Genomic DNA, 17,508 nt, shown 5'->3' on the forward strand with positions numbered 1-17,508 from the left:
GGGAAGATCATCTCAACCATGGAACATCTGTGTCCAAAGTCAGGAATCTGCTTCCATGTTTTGAGATAGCAAAGGATGTACATGTTTATAGGTCTGTGTTAGCACTTACGTATTCTTATTTGCCAGTCTGTGTCATCATTTAGTGTCAAGCACCATGCTTCTGAGGAGTCAACACCAAACTCTAACTCATAAGTGGTCTGAGGCAATGCAGTTAATTGGAGGAGGGAGCTCTTCTGCAGACTAGCCCCATCTCCTGCAGTGACCACATGTATTAGAGCTTGGAATTACACAGTGAGCCTGTAATCAGGATTAGCTCTGCCCCCAGGAAGAGCATTCTAGGAGACTTTGCTTTGTACATCGATTCAGTGAATATTCTTCAGAGAAAGAGAGCCATTGAGATATTTTATATTCAGATATGTATACACACACACAGGCACAAACACATATGTGTGCGTGTATACAGAAGAATGTACCACATATGTAATATAAACAATAGACACATTGGAAATACGCTTCTATCCTGTTGGTTGTGTTTCTCTGGAGAACCCTTGACTACGCTAACCAGAAATGATGTGGGATTTAAATCCATGACTCAGAGAGAGAGAGTTTATTGTAAGGAATTAGCTTATATGATTGTGGGGACAGACAAGTTCAAGATTTGAGGCAGAATTTCTTGTTTTTTAGGAAACCTCAGTTTTTGCTCTTAAGACCTAGAGCTAATTAAATAAGTCTGACCCATATTGCTGAGGGTAATTTCCTTTACTTAAAGTCAACAGATTATAGATGCTAACAGTATCTACAAAATACCTTCCCAGAAGCACCTAGATTAGTGTTTGATTAAATAACTGGGTCGTACAGCCCAGCTATCTATACACATAAAACAAAATGTCACATGCATGAAGATAGCTTGTACTCAGGAGTATTTCTTAATCAGCTACACAACAAGGGCAGGGAAGTTTCACTGAGCTGGACGTCAGCAGACTGGGCTTTGTACCACCTGCCCAGGTCACCTGGAAGTATATTCTTTAGACTCTCTGTCCTCAGTTTTCTCGGGTGGGTCCTAACAGCACCTTGTCTGCCTACTTATCAGGAGATTCAAGGAAATAAGGTATGTAATTAAAAAAAATTCATATTTTAATAGCTAATGTTTATTGCATACTTACTCTGTTTGGGCATTATGCCAGGTTCTTTAATAAGTTATATTATTTAATTATAAAAACAATCCTATGAGATTGATTCTTTGTTTTTTTGGAGGAGGAAACCATTGTTACTTCTGTGACTCAGAAGTAACTTGGGCAAGTTTCCACAGCAAGTAAACAGCAGCTCCAGGTGCCAGCTGAGCTCAGCTGACTCTGAAGTCTGTGGCTTAACTTCTTTTCTGTATTCAAATATATTAATATGTAGTATGCATTCATATTCACTACGTAGCTGGAGGCAGATGTACCATATGACCAAATTCACTTGTTAATGATCACCTAGAGTGTGTTATAAAGGCATGGAACACTTCTCATTTGATATACAGCATCAAGGGAAAACCAAACTCTCAGGAGCATTAAGGCATAGATGCCCAGACACTAATAGAGAACAAAGATACCCCAGTTAGTCTCTTAGATTTTTTTTCCAGTGCTTGTTCTGCATCTAAGCACTTCCCCCTTGTCAGTGAGTCCTACTCTTATCTCCTTACATCGAGTTCTTCAGGAAATATGAAATGGGAACAGATAACTTCAGCACAAGTTGTTTACTGGAACCATGGAGAGAATAGCATGAAGTATTACAAATAGGGAAGGATGCAAAAGGAAGGAAGACATAAAGAAAAACAGACACGTAGACACAATTAAGTTTTCTGGCACTTTCTGCCGTAAAATTTCAGCTGTTATTAAATATGCATAAGAGAAATCTTTATTGGTTCTTTGGAAATTCTTAATTGCCTCAAAACTCTTAGCAGCCTACCCCCTACCTGCTCTCTTACATTGCTGGAAATAATTGACATATTTCAAATGCTACCTACTGTAACAAAAATATCTTAACGCTGTTTGCTTTCTGTTGTATCAGAAAGGATGCTGGTTCCCTAACTTTTCTCTTTTGCTTAAAGAGGAACTATTTTCTGTTCTATAAAGCTCTGATCTAACCTTAGCTCTCAGGGACTTAGGAGGAGTTAGAGAAAAATCATTCCCACCCACACCGATATGTGCATTAATGCACATTCAGTGTCATTTCTCCATGATGATCCATCTTTTTGTCAGGAATTTTATTCCTGACATTTGTCTTTATTTAACAACCCCCACCCCCAAACTTGGTGAAACCACTCAGTGGCTTCTGCCAAGCCTTGTGCAGAACCATACCCCAAATTTGGGAAATAATGCTCATTATCTAAATCTTTGGTGTTCCTCCCCTTCAGGGACACACAACCCTATACCTCCCTGCCCCCCTTGAATTTGGGGATGCCATTTGACTTGCTTCAGCCCAAAACTTATGAATAGAAATGACTTAAGAATGGGACAGGTGATGTCCTAAAGGCATGCTGGGCTGGCAAAAATACCTATGTGTACCACAATGTCAGAAGGCTCCTAAGAAAGCCATCTGTCACCATGTCCTACTTTTGCACAGAAGTATCCCCTGGTTCATCTTGGGATTGAGCCACTGTGATCAGTCCTCATTTCCTATTTGTACTAATAAAGTTATCTCCGAGCTTTCACCTTTTGCTTCACAACTGATTTCAAAGCACTGTGGTTTTTCATAGCCAGGGGCCTCCCACTGTCAGTTGTGTGTTCCCTGTGTGGTCACACTTAAGAGATCATCAAGAACCATCTACATTTGAAAATGTAGCTTTTCAAGATTGAAAGTTAAATATAGTCTGAATTACCCATCTTCCGGAGTGTATCTGTGTTGATTTCAGAAATCGATTCCAGAATCCCCTTTAAGGCAGGAAAAGCAGAAGCCCTTAATAAGTGAAAAGGTTTGCTGACATTGCAGTTGTTACCTTTAACAGCTTGGGCATATTCATTTGCTGAGAAACATGATGAAGAGTTTGAAAAGGCCTATAATAAAATGACAGTTTGATTTGTGTGGAGGATAATATCTCTGCTCCGTCTTAATTTCATTCATTAATGTGCTGTATAATAAAAAGTTTGCAATTAAGCACGATAAAAACACAAATAAACAGTGCCATCTTTTGGACGATGCCTGAACTTTACTCATGTGTACACAGACCTTGTCAGCTAACGTCCTCAGCACCCACAAGCGGCCATCACAGATGTCAGAAAGATCTTATTTCTATCATTAGTAAATTTCTGGGGCATGAAAGCTTTTACTGGCACCATAGGGATGCAAGCCATCATACCTAAAAATAGTGTGACCTGCTCCTGTCCAACTTACCTGGAATAACACGATCAGATCAACTTTTTAAGATCTCCATGGAAATGCTACCCTGGCCATGTGTTTATTTGCTTCTTGGGGCACCTGAGGACATTTTTCTCCTCCAATTTAATTTCCTTTCTAAATCTAGAATGAAATGTATCTGGCTCAGGTGTCAGGTTTTAAGAAGCAGGTGGATGAATGTCATGTATAAAAATAGAAATGCTATTGTTATCCTGCTCATAGTTGTTCTTCATGAAGAGTGTGGGAGGAACAGACAAGAAAAGCCTGCTTCACCAAAACTCATTTTCTGTTGAGTAGCACAGATCAGTTCAGTAGTGGGCCATCTGAAAAGGTGACCTATACATAAAGATACAAGTGTTTAAGAAGAGGAATTCCAAATTGTCATTCTTGGCAAGCATTTAATGACCGCCTAGCATTGTGCTAGGAACTGTGTATGAAACAGGCCTATGGCCCCTAAAATTATTGAGACAGCTGTTACTTGAAGGCTTTGTAGTAGGAAAAAATGTTTCAAAGGTGTGATTATAAAGTATTAGGTAGTATAAAGTGAAAATGGAGGTGATTTCCATGGTGATGATGATGATGGTGATGATGATGACAGCTAACATATCCTGGGCATTCGCCATGTGCAGGCACTGTTTAAATATTGTGCGTGTATAAATTCATTTAACCCTCATGGAAATTTAATGAAGTAGGTTCTATTATAATCAGCCTTCTACAGATGGGGAAACAGAAACAGAGCACATTAGTAACTTGCCCAAAGTCACATCGTGACCGCTTACTGTGAGATCTCATGTCAAGGAAAGCTGGAGAAATAGTGGTTGCCATAGTGAAGAGAGAACGAGCCCAAGCCAGGATAAGGACATTGAATGTTGAATTCATTTATACAACAAAGACCCAATTATTTGAGCGCCTTTTCTATGCCAGGTATCATTGTCGGAGCCGGGGATTGAACAAAACAGACTCCCAGCATCATAAAGCCCACCTCACAATGGAGCAGATAATACACAGAAACATACTATCATGTCTTGTGATAATTATGAGAGCTAGAGGATGGTTGGGGACCCTGTGCTAGGCTCAGAGGAGTACAGGACAAAATAACTGATACCTACCCCCAAAGCACTCTGAGCCTAAGGACAAGTCAGAGAGACTCAGTGAAGAAGTGTGTTGCGACTTGTGCAGTGGAGAGGTAAGCACAGAGTGCCCGGAAGGACATAGGGCTCCGCACTGAGACAAGGCTTCAAAGTTTCAAAGCAGTCTTTTCAGAGATGATGATGTTTCCACTGAGAATTATACAGAAATGAATAGAATTAGCCAGATAGGAAATGTGGGGGCACCCTGGGAAAGAATAAACACAAAGCACAAACCCTGAGAATTGAGCAGGATCTGATACCTGAAGTGCTCGTCAGGTTAAAGAGAGAAAGAGAACCGATGGGATGTATGCACTTATGGAGGCTGAGAAGCCCCACCATCTTCTTCCTTGGAGCTGGAGACTCCAAGACAGGGAGACAGGGGTGCTGGAATTCAGCCCTAGTCTGAAGGCCAGGGCCCTGGGAACACCAAGAGCAGGAGAAGATCCATGGCTTAGTTCAGGCCATCAGGAGGGAAGGACTAAATTCTTCCTCCTGCTTCCTCTTTGTTCTACTTGGGCCCTCAGTGAATGGATGAGGCCCACCCACGTCAAAGAGGGCAAGTCTTAGCAGCCCTCATCTGGCCTGTGATGGAGCAGTTGCTAATCCTGAGGGCCACGTGTGGATATAGAGGGGCTGTTGATGGGAACAGAGGTGGTACATTCCATGCTCTCAGGAAAGCACTAGAACAGTGACGTAAGCCATGGGCTGGAGGAGGGGGATAAGGTAGAGGCAGGAAGACAAGTACAGAGATGGTCACAGCAATCCAGGGGAGAGATGTTGGGTTTGGAGAAGAAGAAACCCTTTTGGAAGACTCTTGGAAGAAAGGTGGGTCATTCACTGGATTTGAAGGAGGAATGGTAAGATAGGAAATCAGGAAGATGTGCAGCTTAGTGCCCTGAATAACTGGGAAGATGGTAGTGTCATTCACAAGAAGAGAGATACCAGAGGAAGGGCAGGTTTGGTTCTGGGCTACTGAAGCATGGATGATGGCCCTGCTATGCCGAACACTACTGTTCTTTCACTACCCCATAATTTCTATCCCTTCTAGGCATTTGCAAAGGCTGTCGCCCATACCTGTTTCCTGCATCTTTGTGGCCTCCCCTCTCTGAGCTTTCCCTGGGTAATCCTTCCCCATAGGTCAGATCTTGGTCTCAGGGTCATTTCCTCTGTAGCTGTCATGACCCCAGGCAGGAAGCCTTTTGCTAAATGTTCCTCAGCACTCTGTTCTCTGTCCCTAAGCTGTATTAGAGTTTCTTTTTACTTTTCTGTCTTCTAAACGAAACAATAAACTGTCTGGATTTCTCCCTACACAGTTCCTGCCACAAGGCACACCCTAAGAAAGGCTGTGGCACGTCTCTATGAATGAGTGTCCTATAAACTCCCAGATATATAGGTGCCAAGCTCTAAAGAGGGATCTGAAATTAGAGATATGGATTTGGGCGTCATCAGCTAGTGGAAGCAATTTTCCTTAAATTGATGATCACACAGCCCTAGGAGAAGGAAAGTGTTTTTTCAACAGCACCCTGAAAGGAAGTGCTTAAAAAAACTACATATATTTATTATGCCCAAAGCACCTTACATGTATTTTCTTTTGATGCTTTCCATCCTCCCAGGAAAGCAGGTGGTGTGTACTTATTTCCCTTCTTTTCTTCTCTCTCTACTGGTTTCTTTTCAGCTCAGGTAAAGGACTTTTTACACTAACAGCAAAAACAGTACAGACACACTAAAATGATAAACAACATTTATTCTCTCAATATCAGGGAATAGCTTTCCTTCAAGGACAAAGGCGAGAACAATACTTTCCCTCAGCCCCCTTCTAAATCCTCTCCCAGCTCTGGGGGTCTTCGCATCTCCTGAAGTTCACAGTCCCCAGGGTCCCCCACAGCTCAGCTTCTCCTTAGGAATAGTGGCCTCTTTCCAGGTTGGCTCAGCCCAAGCCTGAAACCCCTCTGGCAGGTAGCAGAATTCAGCATTGATCATCGTGGTATTTTCCTACCAAGTTCCTCTGCCAAGGTGAAGAGATGCTTTTTTCTGGATGAAGTTACTAGAGACACTGTTTCTGTGCACAACCTCGTGTTCAGTGCCTGAGCAAGCTACAACCTGGTATGCTAATGAATGCTAATTAGGGTGGATTATGGTGTGGCCACCTGTCACATCAGTTTAGTTCATTGCACCCCAGTGCAGAAAGGAATTACACATTACTACTTTCATGAGGATTATTTAATTTAAATATAGAAAAAGGAGATTTAGTCCTCAGTTACCAGCTCTGTAATCATCATTATTATTCACATTTATCTTCTACCTTTTCTGCATCTCTCTAGATGTCTGAATGTCATACTCTCAGAGAACATGAGGGATGACAGTGAAGCCAATTAATCAGTACTAAGCCAATGCACAGAGTATACATTCTTGCACGAATATGGAGTTAGACACCTAAGAGACCTTTCTGAAATGCTTGGTGGAGGCTCTGAATGGTTTCTGAATTGCTGGGTGTTATTTTTCAATTGGAATGGAAGTGTGATTCTTAGCTGAATGGGTGATGTTTTTCAAGACTCTTTGAAAAAAAAATGATTGTATTATAAAGCTTAAGACTTTCTGGTAGATGGCTTTTTTTCTAAGGAGATATTTTGAGTGTAGATGTGCATCTCTTCCAGTGGTTGGAGGAGTGATTTCAATGTAGGCTGAAATGATTGACCTATTTGCCAGAATGTTGAAGGAGGTTTCTTCTTGGTTCAAATACACTGAAGCATGAGACAGGTGCATTTACTGGTGGGATTTCAGAACACACTTGGAACCCCTTCGACTTGGTATTAACCCTGAGCACCAGTGCCTGATCCACTTGCAGGAAACTTCAAGGTGCCTGCGGCCATGGTGGAAATGGGTAGCTGTATTGTCACAGAACTATTAGGGGCAAAGTATCTGTGTTTCTTAAGGATGAGACTGGAGCCAAGAAGGTGACAGAGTCATCGCGAGGTGAACATTTCCTGACAGTAATCACAGTTGGTGAAAAATTTTAATCCGTATAAAGGGTTACTATAAACTCCTTAGCATGCTGTCTAAATTTTGCAAAGCCAAGCTTTCTCTTTTATAAATGAGGGAACCAAGACCCAGTGAGTGATTTCCCCAAGGCTACAAATAGTCTGACTTAGAAACTAAAAGATCCAGCAGTAGAACAGCTAGAATTTCTGGGTGAGCCAGCAGCCTGCAGGGGCAGACCAAATCTAGGTTAACACGGGGTAGCTACAACTTTCCAACACCATCTCATCATGCATACAGGGATGTTTGTATCTTCTTCAGCAAAAGACAGGTCCTGAGCACAACTGAACAGAGTTAAATGTGCAAGAGTAGCACTAGCGTCCCATTGCCTGGGGATGTGCTTTATATTATTTTGTTAATAGATGTGACAGATTTGTTTTGAATCTGTATTTTGACCGTGTGCTAGGTCTAACTTTTGGACCAGGGTGCCTGCCTGAAGCAATCTGATTGAAGTGGCGTGAAACGTAAGATGGGGATTCTTGACTTCGTGTTATGTGTAGGAGCCTTTTCAAGTCTTTTCCTTACTGCCACAACAAGACTGCATTACGTGCCACAAGACGATGCATTTCATGATCACCCAGTCAATGTGAAGAGGGAGCCAGAAAGGAAAACCACCAAAGCCACACAGACCACTTGAAACACCCAGATCTTGGAATGATAGGTTTCCAAAAGAATAATGTATCATGTTTTCACTTCTAACACAGACATATACTGTGTTTTGTGAGTTTACAATCATCTGGATCACTCTTGCAAAGATATCCAAAGATTTAAAATGCATACATTGATTTTCATTTACTTTCCAGATTCCTACACTTTTTCTTCTGATCTTTCAACTCATCCTCTGTTACATAACAGAAGAGGTGGCAGAGAGGGGTAAAAGAATCGGATTTTCTAAAAAAGAACACTCTTTTGTTCATAGGCAGTGGACCTTCTAGGAATAGCTGGGTATACTTTTTAAACTTTGTAAATATTAAATATGGAAGGGAGGGTGGGAGGTTGGGGGAGCCTGGTGGTGGGTATTATGGAGGCACATATTGCATGGAGCATTGGGTATGGTGCATAAACAGTGAATTTTGTGACACTGAAAAGAAATTAAATTTTTTTTTAAAAAAAGGGGGTCTTAAAAATATATTAAATCTGGAGGGATTTCAAAGGTAATAAGTTAACAAACAAATGCTTTGCTATGTCATCCAGACCTTCCCGTTAGTCTTATGAGCATTTCCATGATGAAAACTTGATGTCTGTCTATTAAAGATTTATCTCCTTTCCCTGTTTCCCCCCTCTTTCTTCCTGCTTTTCCACTGGCCACGTGCATGTTAAATGCAAGTGCCTGTTCTCCCCATCCAGGGGCAGCAGTATTAACCATGGATGGGCGTAGGGTGCATACTCTATGACCCGCTTCTCATCAAGCTGTTCTCTACTCAGCACATTAACCTATATTTAAATTTTTGCAAGACCAGTCAGGTCACAAAGAGTAATAGATATCCCGAGATGGCTTTTGCATTACGCTGGCCCCTAGTTTGTTTCTTTTTTTCTTTTAACTCAACAAAAATCCATGCAAATGGGAAGGAGCTTGCCTGCCAAATGATTTATTACTCAGTCTTTGCAGGATCCCTACATTTCATTTGAATATTTGCAATCACACGCGAGTTGTGCCTGGGCTCTGTATCTGGAAAGCAAGAATCTTTACTGCGCTAACTAAGACATATTATTCACCACTCTGGAGGTAGCAGAGGGATTGATTTATCCTGGTACATACTGCTAGCCCAGCAGCTGTTAGATTCAGAATCATTTGCTTAGAAAATCCATCAGAATTAAAGAGCAAATTTCAAAATAAATTGTTATCATTTTCATCTGCAGCCTGGCTGCATACACCGTGGGAAGTACAAAGATCCTTTTGCCTAAATGTTTCTTTGAACCTCTTCTTAAAAACAACAGTTATGAAAGCAAGTGCCTCGGGAGTTTTTCCAGTGACAACAGCCAATGTTTCCCCATGATGTTGAGGTGGGCTTTCAACTTCATCTGATTTATGTTAACGACAAGCCAGCTCATCCAAATGAGTCAGAACTCTTGAATCATTGTGGGTCTCCAGCTCTGAAAGAGCAAACAATCTAGAAATGGAAAATGGTTGCTCATCCACCCTGCAGAATACTGATAGGAGCCTGGCCCCATGCTCTATCCCACACAATTAAGGCCAACCTTTTGGAAAGGGCCCCCACTGTTGGGACTTTCCCTGTTGGAAATGTTGAGTGGCTTCCATGTCTTGGTCCATTCAGCTGGTGGGTCCCTTCCAAAGCCCTTCTAGATGAGCATAGCTATCAGAGTCATTTAACAAAAATATAACAGATTCAGAGAGGAGTCACCTCCAGCAACTTGATGGCAAATACAAAGAAGCCAAATGGTCAGAGCTCTGCTTATCCAACCCTGTTGCTAGTTCATTGTGAATCACCTTGCCTCCCTAGATTTTATACAAATATATTTTTCTGAACTGTCCTGATACGATATGCCTTCAGTGGCTTATCAGTTTTATTAAAATCTTGACCCCAGACTCACCCACCCTCTTCTTTTAATTAAATACAGGCAATATGCCTAGTGGTTAAGACCCTGGAGTTTGGAGTGAGAGGCCTTGGATAATTTCTGCTCCACCATTTGCCCATGGTATGACCTCAGGTACATTATCAGGTTGAAGCATATGAAACTGCTGCATCTGTAAGTTAAAAATGGTCAAATATTTGCAATTTCAGATAGTTCAACCTTAATTTTTCTAAATTCTAGTTTCTTCTAGAAGAAAAGTAAAAGTAAAATTTAGAAAAATTTTTCTAAATTCTAGTTTCTTCTAGTGGAATTGCTATGAAAATGGAATGAGATGTCATAACTTAGTGCAGTGCTTGGCACATAGTGGTAGATTTTGTTTTGTTTTGGGCTTTTTGGGGTTTTGTTGTTGTTGTTGTTGTGTTTTGAGTGTCAGATGTTTTTCTCATAGACAGTAGGGGTATTAATTAGTCCCCATTCTAGTTGTGCCAGATTGTAGTTGAGTCTGCTGAAGCAGTCATTGTCAGATTTGGGCGTTCATGTCTACTGTGCTGTTTTTTCAGCATGGAAATATAGATTTGTAGTGTTTGTAACATGTTAAAAATCTGTAATCTGAATTACATGCTATACCTGGAGAACCCAAAACTGAGTTAAAATTTCAAATCAAACACAGCTGTTGTGATTGTTTAATTTTTTTTGTTTTTTGTTTTGGTGCTTTTTTAAATTTAAATTTTCCTTAGTTAACATACAGGGTAATATTGGTTTCTGAAGTAGAGTTCAGTGATTCATCCCTTACATACAATACCCAGTGCTTTTAGCAAGCATTGTCACTATGTCCCTCTCATTAAAAACCTTACAAAAATACACTGATGTTGTTTTAAATTCCATTTATTGGGTATTTGATAAGGTTGAGTCTCCATACTTCCATTGGTTGTTTGTATTTCAGCCAGAACTGTTTGGGGCCCAAATCTACCTGCTGCAGGAGGGGAGGTGAGTGAGTTGCAGACTCTTTTGTAGACCTGGAGTGTTACCATTTCCCTTCTCTAAGGGCCAGTCCCCTCTGCTCTCATCCATACTCCCCTCTCTCTGCAGGGCCTGATTCAAGCTCGTAGTGTAAATACCTTTCTCTAGGATAATGTATTTTCTTCCTGAACCACCATCACAGGTAAGACTCAAGCGGAGATGGCAAAGGAATCTCGGTCCTGGATCCTAGCTCTTCTCAGGTAGCATGGCATTAGAGCAGAAAACAACAGTGACCATATCTAACTTTAAAAATGCCACTGTTAAGCAAAGTAAATAACAAAAGACCAGTATTGCTTTTCTGCTCCAGTATGCGAGTTAATGTGTAGCGTTGTAAACCTGAGTTTACATTCACACCCAAAGCAACAGGGTGATCATGGTGTTCAACCTCAAGTTTCTTCCCTAATCTCAAAAACAAAAACCAAAATGTCACATAGCTCCTTTCCTCTAGAAAATGCCTTGACAGTGGTAATTATCGAGTTGTGTGACATTTGTGTCAGCTGTGGTTCCAACATTGATTTCATAAAATTTGAACAGACTAAACAACTAATAGTCAAGTGCTAAATTATGTGGTATAACCTCCGAGTACTATAAATGTTCAGTGGATGTACAAGGCATGGTTGGCTTTACAGAAGGACTAGTGCTCAAATTCTCTCCACTGGGTAATCCGGAATATGGTGTCCTTTCCATGTTCTGCTTCTATTCTTGGCTCTGTTTTTATGAAGCATGGTCTCTTCTCAGAAACCTTTAGAAATACTGGCATTTTTAATTTTCTCAAAGCAAATAAGAACTCTTGATTTTGAATTTCAGAATGCTGGGCTATATTAACTTACCCTCCACATGATACTAAATCATGTTCAGCCCCAGAGCTGGACTCATGGCTCTAATCTAAGCAACCTTCAAGCAACCTTCATTGACCTCACCTAGTCTCATCTCTTGTGCTTACTTGCCCTGGAGCTTCCCCGACCCTAACCCCAGGCTAACCCTCCTTTTGTGAATACCACTGCTTCTCATCTCTTCCTCCCTCTCTTTCTTTTTTTCAAAACTTCCATCTAACTCCATTTCTGACTCCATCCAACTCCAGTCCCCCAACCCCTCAAACAGACCCTACTCAGCTAACTATGTCAGCAAAATGGAAGTATGGAGGAGTTTTTGGTTTGGTGTGGTGGAATGGTTGTTTCTCTCATTTATTTCCTTACATGTTTTCATGTGTGTGCTCCTGACTTCCCCAGTAAATTTAAAACTCTTCTAAGAGCAGGAGCAGTGTCTTCTCTCTTTGCTTTAATGTTCCCTGTAGAGCTCAGTGCTCTGCACACAGTGGGTGCCCCAGAGTTGCTGCTGACTGATGGATATAATGAAAGCTTCAACAGCTTGATGAGCCAATGGACCACAGAGTGGTGTAATCATGCTGCTGATTGTCTCAACCCCCAAACTCTGGGCAGAAAGCCAAAGCCCACCCAAGATGTTGTAATGGTCTTATAATGACACAGTATTTGTTTACAAGGCTTCTTAAGAGAAAGTCAGTTGGTAGCATCTGAAGCCTTCTAGACATATTGTCTGATTAGCCTTCCAATTGTGGCTCTGGAGTGCTCTAACCCTCTACAGAAAAGGAGCAGCCACAGAGGATATGGAGCCTGCTTTATATGTGTCCTTGATGACATTCGTAATACCACTGAGAGAGAAACCTATTGTTCCCCTACTCCTGGAAGTCTTCTTTGATCTCTTTGGCCAATGGTAATCATTCCTTTTTTTTTTTTCCATAAATTGCTGTTGTGTCTATTGCCTGGGGCACATAAATTGATCTTTGATATTTATAGCAATAAGTAGATAATGCCATTCGATAACAATGACCAATAATAACAAAGAAGTAGGAGATTCTTGCTAATTATCCTCTAAAGCAGGGTTCACAGATACCTTTCTAGTCTTTGCCTAAAATTAAATGACCATTAGAAAGTGAGAATTCCCATTATTGCCCAGTCATAGACCACTGAGATGAAATAAGTTCACATCCTTTTAAGTCTGTGACAGTAGTTTCTCTTTTCTCTTCCCTTGGAAATAGGTATTAGTTACATGGGAACACAGGAAGTTCTAGCCATTGGGTAGTGATGATATTAAGGCATTTAACTTGTTTTTGAAGATCTGATATGTTTCCATGGAAATAACAGCTGGAAGCCAACAACTGAGAAGTAAGAATTCTGGGTTTTCCTCAGCTTCTGGTTGCTGACAGAGAGCCAGATTTTCATACAAGCGGAAGAATCTCAGAATCTTTAATCTGGTGCACTTACCATATTCCATTAAAATAAAACTCACATAGTTCTTTTTTTGTGACCTTCTATTAATCTTCAGGACCGTCAACTAATATTTAAGTCACCCCTGCAGATTGAGGAGTTGGCCCGGTGTAGTAAAGGAAATAATCCTGAGCCTGTAGTGAGAATATCTGGGTTCAAATATCACAATCTAGTGGTGGAAACTTGGACAAATTATCTGGACTTTCTGAGTCTCCATTTCTTAGGTTGAAAGCAAATTATTTTTATGAGCATTAAATGAAAGAAACATTTTATGCAGTGTACACTATAATAAATCTCTATTGAACCTTAGTGAAGAAATAGAAAAGCAGAATATTATGTATTTGTTCCCACCTCCACACTCCACCTTCACATTCATGGACTTATCATCAACCTGTGAGGCAACATTCCGAACTTTTAATATTTCATTGTAATCTCTGACCCCAGAGGATTTCATAATGCTTATTGTTTCCTCTCGCTGCTCTAACAAAATACTATAAACTTAGTGATTTAAAATATACAGATGTATTACTTTAGCGTCTGTGGGTCAGAACATGGCATCTGCTGAACATGGTAGGATTCTCTGCTCAGAGTCTCACCAGGCTGAAATAAAGGGGTTAGGAAAGCTGAATACAGTTCACATCTGGGGCTCAGGGTCCTTTCCCAAGCCCACTGGTTGTTGATTGAGTTCAATTCCTTCTCACACTTTCTACATGAATCCTTCCATCTCCAAGCCAGCAGCTCTGCCTAAAATCCTTCTCATGCTTTGGATCTCTTAGAGGTCTCCCTCACTGAGGTGGAAGAAAGCTCTGCTTTCCAGGGCTCATGGGACTACACTGGTTCTAACTAATTCAGGGTAATTTCCCATGTGAAGGTCAGTTGATTTGTAACTTCCTGACACCTGCAAAGTCCCTTTGCCACGTAGCATAGCATATTCAAGTGTGAAACACCAGACGATAAAGGTCATGGGGACCAAAATTGTGCTGAACACATGGTGTGTCATACAGAATAAGAATATAGGTCCATCCACTTTATCTGTTACCAATGGGGAATTAGAAAATGGTATAAAACAACTATGGTCACCTAACCATCCAGCAATAGAACCAAATAGCCCGACTTCCCTCTAAATATTTCTGATAGCCTTGTGATCTCCACACCGAACATTCTGGATCCTACTCTCTCCTCAGTAATTTTTCCAGCCTCAGCATCAGCCACCTGCTTTCTTACCTGCTGTCTTTTAATTAAGTTCAATGGCAAGAAAAATAACATTCAGGAAATAAAAAATCTCAATGCCTGCAGTCAAGACCAGCCCATTCTCTGAGTACATGATAGAGAGTGTGCAGAAGACCAGAGGACAAGAAATCTACTCCTTCATTGTGTCTCCCCACTCTGCCACGTCTGTTCCAGAAGGCGGCTCTCCAGCCTGGCTGGAGCCACAGAAACCACAGATGGAAAAGAGCCAGGACCCACGGCAAGTTGTGCTGGTGCAGGGGCTTGTGCTGCTGGGCTGGGGTGGCTCACCCCAGGCCTCTTCTGGCCAAAACACCCATATTCCCAGCTGTAGCAGCTTCTCCGGATCCCTCATTTCACCCCCACTCCTAATACCTCCTCCACAGCACCAGGTTTCTGGGAATCCGCGTGGAGCTCCAGTGGCTGCCAGGAATGTCGTGGTGTGTGAAACTAAGCTTCTAATTATGGGGGCAATTCGTCCTGTGACCATAGATAACTAATAGAATGAATTAGCCTTTCATGGATCAACAATAAACTGCTCATCTTTTAAAAAAAAAAAAGAAAGAAAAAATTTCAGTTTTCTTAAATATGATTTTGTAACATAAAAAAAAAGTGTTGAAACACCATATACAATTTTATTTGTTACTCACACCTTGAGAAAACTGAAAAAAAAAAAAACTATATGTATTTTCTCTTCAAAGACTCATGCTAGAGACAGATTTCAGTCCTGTGACAGAGTCTGTGGCAGTGTTCTCAAACTGCTCTTCATGTAAATGGTTAAAGAGAACCACACACTCTCTGGAATATTTTAGGAAAGCCATAGGGCCAAGGAAGCCACGTTCCTGGTTCTTTCATCTACAACCAACAGCATGGTAACCTCTGTTTAACCAGTAAGAAGTCTGAGTGTAGAGAAAGTTGAGAAACAGGTGAAAAGGGAAGATCTGGGCTAAACACATGGACTCAAAGAACCCCAGCACTTCACTTAAACCATAAAGTTGATGTGGACATGTGTGTGCTAGGAAGGTTCCAGAAGCATGGTGACATTTATTTGTTCATGAGAAGGAGAAGAACCGCTCCCTTTCAGCTTTGTGCTACTTCAGGGAAACAGATGGCAGGGGGTGGAGAGGGGCATGGGATTTCAGAGATATTACAAATAATGTGGAAAATTTCCCAGGAATGTTTACCTGATTTGTGAACTACCATCTTCTTTAGGTAGGTCAGGAAACAAGGCCTACATAGAAAATGTGGAAAGAGAAAAATGGCCCCTAAGGTCCCAGCATGGAGCCTAGTACACTGGCCTTGAACACCTGACTCTCCAAGTGAGCTGTCTGTTTTCCCCCTTTCAGGGAAAGGGTCTTGGGCTATAAACCTGCTTCATGGAAGGTGCACTTTATATCTTACCACTTTGAGTGCATGTCCATGCTAATGGACAAAGGCCAGACCAGCTCTCTTCTGTTTATTTTCTAACAATACTGTATTCTCTTGGAAAACAAACCTCCTCAAAGCCCCCAAGAACATTTGCATTTTGGTTGATAATGTGGTCACTGAGGAATATTCTTGTTTACTTTACAAGTAATTGCTTTGACTCAGAGAACACCTGTCTCTAGAAAAAGACCCTCTTCCTCAGAATATTGTCTGTATTTCCCCAGGGCCTTTGATAAACCAAGTCACGAAGGCTATAGACCGGGTAGTACAATGTTCATTCCCCATGGGGAAGAGCCATCCGGAAGCATGTAAAGCAAAGCTTAGATTTACAAAAGTAGTTCTAGGAATAGTTCCTGAATTTGGAGGTTGAATGAGACAGCATTGACCAACTACATCGCAAACAAAAAATGAAAAATCAGTGGCATGTGAAAAGAAAAAGTCGTATCTCATTCTTGCTCCGGGCTGAAACAGAATTCCTTGTCAAGTATTTCTCCTGGATGACTATTCTTCAATGACGACGCAGGAATCCTGTCTCTTCCTTGTCTTCCCCAGCCTCTCAATCCTCAGAGTTCTCCCCATTCAACTGACAGGTGGGGGAAAACAAGAGAGCCTTTGTTTCCAATTTGTGTACCAACATGCCCTGGGTGTGTGGTAGTGAATTCACAAGGGGGGCACAAGCTATTTAAAAATGTTTGGGGAAACCCAGGAAAAATCAGCCTGTGCTGGATACTGTAAAAACAACTAGCTCAAGGTTAATTGAAATTTGATCATTAAATCAGGCTACACTCATTTCTACAGTGCTACATTATTTTATTGAATATGATTGACATAGAACATTATGTAAGTTTAAGGTGTACAACATATTGATTTGATACATTTATATATTGCAATCTGGTTAGCACTGTAGAATTAGCTAGTACCATTGTCACACCTCATAATTAGTTTTTGTTGTGAGAATACTTAAGATCTAGTCTCTTAGCAACATTGTAGTTTATAATAGAGGATTGTTGACTGTAATCGCTGTGCTCTGCATTAATTCTCTAGGACTTACTTATCTACTGCTTCCCCAGTTTGTACCCTTAAACAACATATTCCCAATCCCTCCACCCCCGGCCCCAGTCCCTGGTAACCATCATTCTTATCTGCTTTTGCAAATTCAGCTTTGTTAGATTCCACAAACAAATGATATCATACAGTATTTATTTTTCTCTGTCTGACTTATCTCACTTAGCATAATGCCCCCAAAGTCCATCCATGTTGCTGCAAATGGCAAGATTTCCTTCTTTCTTGGGGCTGATTAATATTCCTGTGTGTGTGTGTGTGCGTGTGCGTGTGTAGATATTGATACTGATATTGATATCTATATATATTACAGCTTCTTTACCCGTTCATCCATTGGCAATCACTTAATTCTTTCCATAATTTGGCTATTGTGAATAATGCTGTGATAAACAAGGGAGTGCATATATCTC

This window comes from Mustela nigripes, chromosome 15 (genome assembly GCF_022355385.1).
Source record: "Mustela nigripes isolate SB6536 chromosome 15, MUSNIG.SB6536, whole genome shotgun sequence".
Taxonomy (NCBI): domain Eukaryota; kingdom Metazoa; phylum Chordata; class Mammalia; order Carnivora; family Mustelidae; genus Mustela; species Mustela nigripes.